The following is an 8000-nucleotide window of genomic DNA, read 5'->3' as shown; positions in this document are numbered from 1 at the left end:
TTGATCTTGACAAGGAATTAATACATTGAGCTGTTTGAAATAATAAAGTTGATTCTATTTATATGCACTGAACACAAACGATGCCACAACGATACAGTGCAACTCAGTATTCTCAATAAAACACAGTCCTGAGTGGCAATTCATATGACCCCTCTGTCTCGAAACAGAATCATTGCATATATATTTCTCAACCAAGATATCTTTATAGAAGCAGAAATACCGCTGTGTTAACAGGCTTCACACAGGTCCAAAGGAAGCTCGCTAATTGGTAGTATGTATATAAATAAATGTCTTCATTTCTAACCTTAAATCTAATTAATCTTTTTTTTTCATGAAAATAAGGGACGAGATGAGCAGGACGTCTAGCTGATGGTAATTGATACGCCCTGCCCATTACAATGCAGTGCCGCTCAGTATTCTTAAAAAACCCCGAAAATTCTGAGCTGCACTACAACTGCGCTCGTCACCTTGAGACATATGATGTTAAGTCTCATTTGCCCAGTAATTTCACTATCTACGGCGCCCTTCAGGCCGAAGCACAGTAATGGTTACACATTATTGCTTCACGGTAGAAATAGGCGCCGTTGTACTAATAATCTAGCCAGCATCCTGTGCAACGGAGCCTCCCACTGGTAATCTAATGAGTGATACCCATAAAGAGTGATAGAGATAGAAGAATGATTAACAAAAAACCAACAGACTTCAGAAACACTATTCCAAAACAATAGATACAATATGCACTAAAAAGTATGAAAATAATTGCGTATTTTTATACAATCTAACTCTAGTAACGATTATTGTTATTTTTGGAATCGGTGTCCTCCCGTCGCGGCCCCGCTCTCGCCTCTCGCCTCCTCACGTCGCGATGTATGTATGTAGTTACAAACCTACCTCGGCTGACACCGTTTCCATAAATAAAAATAATCGCATAATTTTTAGATTTTAGTGAATCTGAACTACACTAACTAATTATTTGTCCAAATTTGTGTAGATCCACTAAATTTTGCAATGCAGCAATGAACGTAAGCATTGCAATTTTATTACAGACAGCTAGAAATTCTGCCACAGATCACACCCTTACTGTAAGTCATTAAGGAGTTCCATTGATCATCGTATTCAACTACGACAACTACTTGACTATAACGACGTTACAGTAGGTGACTCAAATATTCGGATAGCATAAACAAGATTTGACCTAGTATCGTTCATTTGCTCCTAAGAATTGAAGAGTTCCGTTACTTTGTCATGGATCCCATACTCAGAACCTAACCAACCCCTTACCAAACTTCCTTTAAAGTATAATATCCTTTCCTAAAATAAAGAATTATCGAAATCGGTTGGTGCGATATTAAGTTATTCGTAAATGTGTCGCGCACATACTTAGAGCAAATTAAAGACTTTTATGGTTTTCTCATGGTTGCCAGTGTCTGATCTGGACTAAATTGCAATGGGACCACAGGGGGAAGCATCATTTCTAAATAAAAAAAGAATTATCAAACCTTTCTCAGAATTTTTTACTTTAAGGAAATTTCTACGAAACACTTTACAAATTTAACCGTTGTAGATTGTTTGTTTTGGCCACGATTTGAAAAGTTTCCCAGAATTAACAAAATATAAAACGATGATTTTCTTTACTTACTATTTTTAACACTGCGTTCGGTCAACATTCACCATTTCGTCAACCGCCTTAAAATAAATACCAAATAACCAATTCATGTGTGGCATTCAAACACAATGTGATTTTCTAGAAAATGACTTCAATTTTCATTATAACTGATTCAGGAGTGAATTTTCTCTAGCGGTTTTTCCAGGACGATATGAAAATTTTAGCACCGTTGTTGCCTTTCATCCGAGACTCGTTCAATCACTTCCAAAAATCATGACATTTTCGATTTTTTTAATGGATAAACATTCAATTAATCGCAGAGTAAGGGATATCACTAAAAAGTAAGAAAAAATAAGAAATAGCTTAGATTTGAAAGAGCGACATCTCAAGTTAATTTCATTTAATGCAATTATTGGGGTTGAGTAAGTTATCAACTGTAAAATAGATTCTGTAAATAGAACCACAACCTGAGAGTTGAACAAGAAATATCAAGATTTACCATACGTCACTCGAAGACCGGAAGTCGCAGTGTTGGTAGCCCCCCACAAATTGAACTGACGATCTGGTCGACATCGCCGGAATACGTTGGATATTGGCAGCGCAAAACCGATCGTCGTCAGGATAGATGTTTGAGGGAGGCTTTGTCCAGCAGTGGACGTCTTCCAGCTCATCATGATGATGATGATGACGTTACTCGGACCGTCCGTCGGCAAGTCGGAAGAGCGTTCGGACGACATCCGAGAGATTGCGGGTTCGAGTCCCGCATCGTTGTAAGCACAATATACATAAAGGCTTAAATAGAAAATAACCATTAATAATTTCAATATCATGTAACGGAAAGTTGAGGCTTTCTAAAAAGTGTGAATTAATTCCGAAACTTTCCGCTTCAGCCAAAATTATGAGTAAATATTTCAGTCGCACACACTGGGGACACGATGAACTGAATTAGTAATATCCCGCACAAATTTCACTGACCGTGCATACCGCTATAAATTAATTAGTACCCAACATACTCTTAATAATATTATTAACACGCAACAAAATTTTTAACCGTATTATGTAAAACGGAATCCAGATAAAACTCTCATTAATTCGAAACTATCAATTTCCGCTTTGGCTAATAAATTGAAGTTGAATAATACAAAATTATAATAAACATTGTTTTTCGAATAATACTGAAATACTGCTCAAAACGTATGTAGCTATATAGCTCTAAAATATCTTAATTGTATGCAGATACTCATATCGTATCATAAGTTGATCAGCCTGAATATTTAGCTTATTATTTACAATAATAAATGTAAAATTACAGTAAAAAAATAGTTTTAAAATTAATACTTGCCGTGTGTTCTACAAACAATGCTAAAACCGGAAGACCTTAACTAGGTCCGGATAACCTATAGGTATAATAATATAGTCAAAGATAGTATTATGGTTGCTTTAAAGCAAGCGAACGACTTCGCGGGTAGCAGACAGTGACAAATAATACAAAGATAGGCCATTGTGTATCTGAGCGAGAAAATTCGAAGAGTGGATGATACTTGTGACTCTGGTGCATGTTTGTGGGCCCCCTTGCGATGTGCATCAGCACTCAAAGACAAGGTTGGTTGAAGAGATTTTATGTTGGAATACTTCCTGAAACTTGCACTAAATGAAAGGAAATTATTCCATTAAACCAGATTTAATCACATTTTTATAGGCTTTAATATTTTTTTTCTAATTAACTCCCGAAAGATTGGGTTTTTTGCCAATGAATGTGCGTTTGGTTAATCTAAATAATTTAATGTATAGTTTTATCTTTATTTTAAGATATAATATTATGTATTTAAGAGTACGTATGTGCTAAATATCTACTCTAGTCACATGTCGCAAGTTGGGGTGAAGGCTCATGAATAATGCAGGGTGACCAACGGTCGTTCGATATATTTAAAGTTACCTCCACACATTCAAGCGAACTTTCATAGTATAAAATGTGGATGAAACAGTTTAAAAAAAGTGGATGTGTTATTATGAAGTTATACTTCTTTGGCGGAACGAAGAAAAATAATTAAAATGATTTATTCCTCGTGTTATTCTACGTTTGCAGATAAACAATTTTGTAAAAATCTTGCAAATATGCCTAGACAAATAATTATAAAATAATAAATACGGCTGTATGGGCTTGCCTGTCCTAATAATGGACGAAGAAACCAAAGGAACCAACTTCAACCTGTTACTTTTGTGTTACAGTGATTCGCGCGCATCTTAATAATTCACTCTCAAAATTTTTTCATAACGCGCCTTAAGAAGTATAACTTCAATAATGAATCGTTAAATTGTAATACCATACCGTGCCTCTAGCAACAATATTGTAATTCTGTTAGACTGGATCGTAAAAATAAATTAACATTTCACCAATTAATACTTCACTTATATTTGCTACGCCATACATTTTAAATATAAATGGATATCTTGATTTCAGTTTCAACGTTAATAATTCATTGAAACAACCAATATAACTCTTTTAATGTTATAGTTTGAAAACAATTTGATAGCAGTCAACATCGTATACACGCGATCTTGGCAACAGTTTTGGTTCAAGTAAATTGAATGTTTCCGATAAAATTTAAATTTATGCCGAACTAGAATATTTCGGTCAGGCTATGCAGAATCTCGGATTACGAGATATTTGATAAAATAGAAAGAATGAAAAGAGTTAATAAAGTATTAGAAGATAGCTTACTGATAAAACTCGACTATAATGAAAACTATCATAACCTAACATTATTTATATTAATTGTTATGTGATATCATATTGTAAGTGTTGTCGATAACTTCTTTTTAATTACTACTATATAATTCATTTTCTAAATATATAACGTACAATTTAAAGGTTTTCCAGGCTTAATCTGGTCCAGTTTTGATAAGTAAATAACTCTAACTACCTACTCGATTGTGTTTGATTATGAATAGAAGCTCAGAGTGGTGGCTGTTATGAAGTCCATTCTACAAAGCCATTGTTTCGGAAAAGGGTAATGGGCTATAGCCGAGCCAGGCATGTTATTGAAGTGTCAGGAAGATTAATGTCGTGCTATTTATGGCTACTGGAATATATTATGAATATTATAATTATTTGTTCTCGAACATCAACTAAAATTAAAATGAAATATTTATAATGTAAAACTGTTGGTATTTTGGTTTATTTGATGGCGAATGGTCATCACCGCGAACCGCACCACATTCAATTCCACCAAAAATTTATTCATAACGAAATAAATAAAATATAAAACACACTGTAATGCTTCAATAAGTATTTTGTTGTTATATTTTTACTTATCCAATTTTCGTTTTAAATAAAAAATGAATATAATGTCATTTATTAACCGCTATTTGATATCAAGCTTGATATAGATGGCATAGTGGTAAACGTCATATATTTCCCTTAGTAGTACAGCCTAAGTAAAGTAATGAAAGACCTTCATTTAGCAACAAAAAGCAAAATATTCAATGATTCCATTCTACCAATCTTAACCCTTAATAAGGCGCATTAAGAAAATCTCACAAGTAGTCGCATGGGGTCACTTATGACCCCAAAGCTACGAATAAAAAATTGAGTAGAAGGAATCAATACAATAAATTATGTTATATCAAAAATAATTAAATGGCTCATAGAAATCATAATTTAAATATAAAAACATAACTTTCACTTAAAATAATTGTAAACATTAAACAACTTCTAATGGCTCTTGAAATGTTTTTTTATTTAACTGAGAGTGTTCGCTTTGAGAGTTCGAAGAAGGTGATAAATTAATATTGCCTATGGCTGTCTTTTAGGTCTTCGACACCTCCTTTAGTATTATTTGATCATTTCACTTTTCATCCATTTCCTTGATATGTCTAGATTGAAAACAGTTACCCCCGATGATCCAGAAACATTTTGTCTATTTTCAGACTCTTGAATCTCAGTTCCGATTCATGGCCACTATATAGAGGAATATCGTTTGCAATTCCATATTACGAGATAGAACCCGTGACATCTTGCTCTTCATCCGACAACTCTAACAGCCATTGCCGTATTTGACTTTCTTGATTCATAATGACAACTAAAAGAGAAAAAATACATAAATTATATTAGGCAAAACAAATTTACATTATAATTAGTCAAAAAAAAAACTAAAAATTGTTAAAACACAAAAACTAAAACATACCTTTTACCAAAAATGTCACGTAATTGGTCGCATAAGGTCAGCACCCAAGAGAACAGCGAGGTGTACGTGGGGTTGGTAATACGTTTGCAGCTGATTTGCGTACCCCGCGGGGAGGTAGGAAGCTAGAAAGAGCAGTGTCGCGGTCTTAACACCCAAACAAATTTTTTTTCAATTAGAAATTGTCTTGACCACATGCGCCTAAATAAGGGTATTTATTACACGTATATTAACGTAAGCAAAACATGGGCCGTAGCAAAAGACACTACTAGTAGAATTGCTATTTGCTAACGAGCATTGGAGAAAAGCATGATAGGATATAGATAGGTATGAAGATATTATATATTATAGAATATAAATAATATAGAAGCATCAAGAATATGCTAATGAATTGGGCCACAGATGTCATTTGTTTTGCACTGTTTTCACCATTTATATCTTAAGCTAATATAAAAATTGTTTATTCAAAGCGTGCAATGAGATCGACGATCTTAAACACTTTTTGAAATTAATTCTACGTTGATAGAAACAATATAGAATATTTTTTTTTTAAATTAGATTCTTTGTCAAATATTTATACCTATAATCGTAAATCGGTCGATGTACAAATAGTTTTGAAATTAAATAATGGGTATTTTCAAAAGTTTTAAACATATATTATTTAATAATAATAATTAGTTAGCGTAAAATAAAGAATTTTCGAACTTACATATCACATTAAAAGCAAATATGTAACAGAAAACAATTTCATGCTACAGAACAGTTAACCATATATCATGCATCATGAAATGTAATTTTAAATTCGAATCTTATTAGAGCGTTCATATAAATCACGATACAATTTAATTAAAACTACGAACTCGCTAACTAGTAGTTACGTCAACCTTTGTTTATTAAACTTAACCCGTGTGCATTAGCTCTATACTGTACTGCTTTAAGGCACATTGAAACAACTTTTTTACCTATTCAGTTTTCATACACTTTAATTGACGCATAAAGCATAATTAAAATGTTAAAATGTTGTATGATTTTACATAGATTTGTACTTAATGATATATAGAAACACATACATAATCCCACATGTCCTGATGTAGTAAAGTGAAAGTGTCATTATAACGTTAAGTGTAACTCAGTGGTCGGCAAAGTGCAGCTCCGGAGCCACATGTGGCTCTTTGGGTCCTCAAGTGCGACTCTGGCACAATAGTAGCTTTCAAATACAATTGTTGGATTCAAAAAAACAAGCAGATATGGCGCTATAAATTCGAACGTCTTTGTGTTGCATTGGAAATATTGGGGACGGAAAAATGTGATCTTAGTTCACAACACAAGTGGTCTGCTTTAAATGACTTGGAGAAGGAAGACATGATCATTTTATTGCTAACTCTTACTATCAGCTGAAAAAGCTCGCGTTTGCTGTTCTTTCTCTTTAAAGTTCTACATCTATATGCGAACAACCTTAATCAAGCATGAACACTATCAAGAGTTAACTGAGAAGTCATCTTATTGATGAGAACTTGGAATCATGCTTACCTAACTTTCCAAGGAGATCAAAGCACATTTATATTTATTTAGTGTACTACTTATTTAGTGATTAATAAAAAATTACTAAACAAACAGATTTGGCTCCCAATTTTTTTTAATAACTGCAAAGTTCATAATGGCGTCTTTGGCTAATAAGTTTGCCGACCACTACTGTAACTGATTACGTATATAAATTTTCACCGTCGAGTGACTCTAATTGTAGTGTTATATTAACTCATTCTTTATACTAAAACGATATATAAGACGTTGAGTTCAATAATATATAGTGATCTTTGTCTCTATTTGTAGAAACAAATAAACCTACTAATATTATAATTGGGTATGGTTAAAGTTCTTAAGAATACAAACTTTCCCAACTTTTTTTGTGTGAATGTGTCAGTTTTTCTTCCAGTATAAATTCATTTTCATTTCGTTTCATTTATATTTTGTTGAATAAGGTGAATACAGATGGATATAATAATAAAACTCATGTATTTTATATAAAACATTGCTGTGCCCTTGCAGGGCGTCCACACTTTTGTAAAAATTTGACCTGCAATAAAATATTTTGATTTGATTTGATAGAGATGCATAATACAATATTTAATTCAAATTTTCTATGAATGTTCACAAAATATCGAGAATCATAATATAGGCTAGATGCGGGCTATTGTCGCTGCTTATAGCGT

This window comes from Leptidea sinapis, chromosome 8 (assembly GCF_905404315.1).
Source record: "Leptidea sinapis chromosome 8, ilLepSina1.1, whole genome shotgun sequence".
Classification (NCBI taxonomy): Eukaryota; Metazoa; Arthropoda; class Insecta; order Lepidoptera; family Pieridae; genus Leptidea; species Leptidea sinapis.
Note: the sequence above shows the minus strand (reverse complement) of the source record.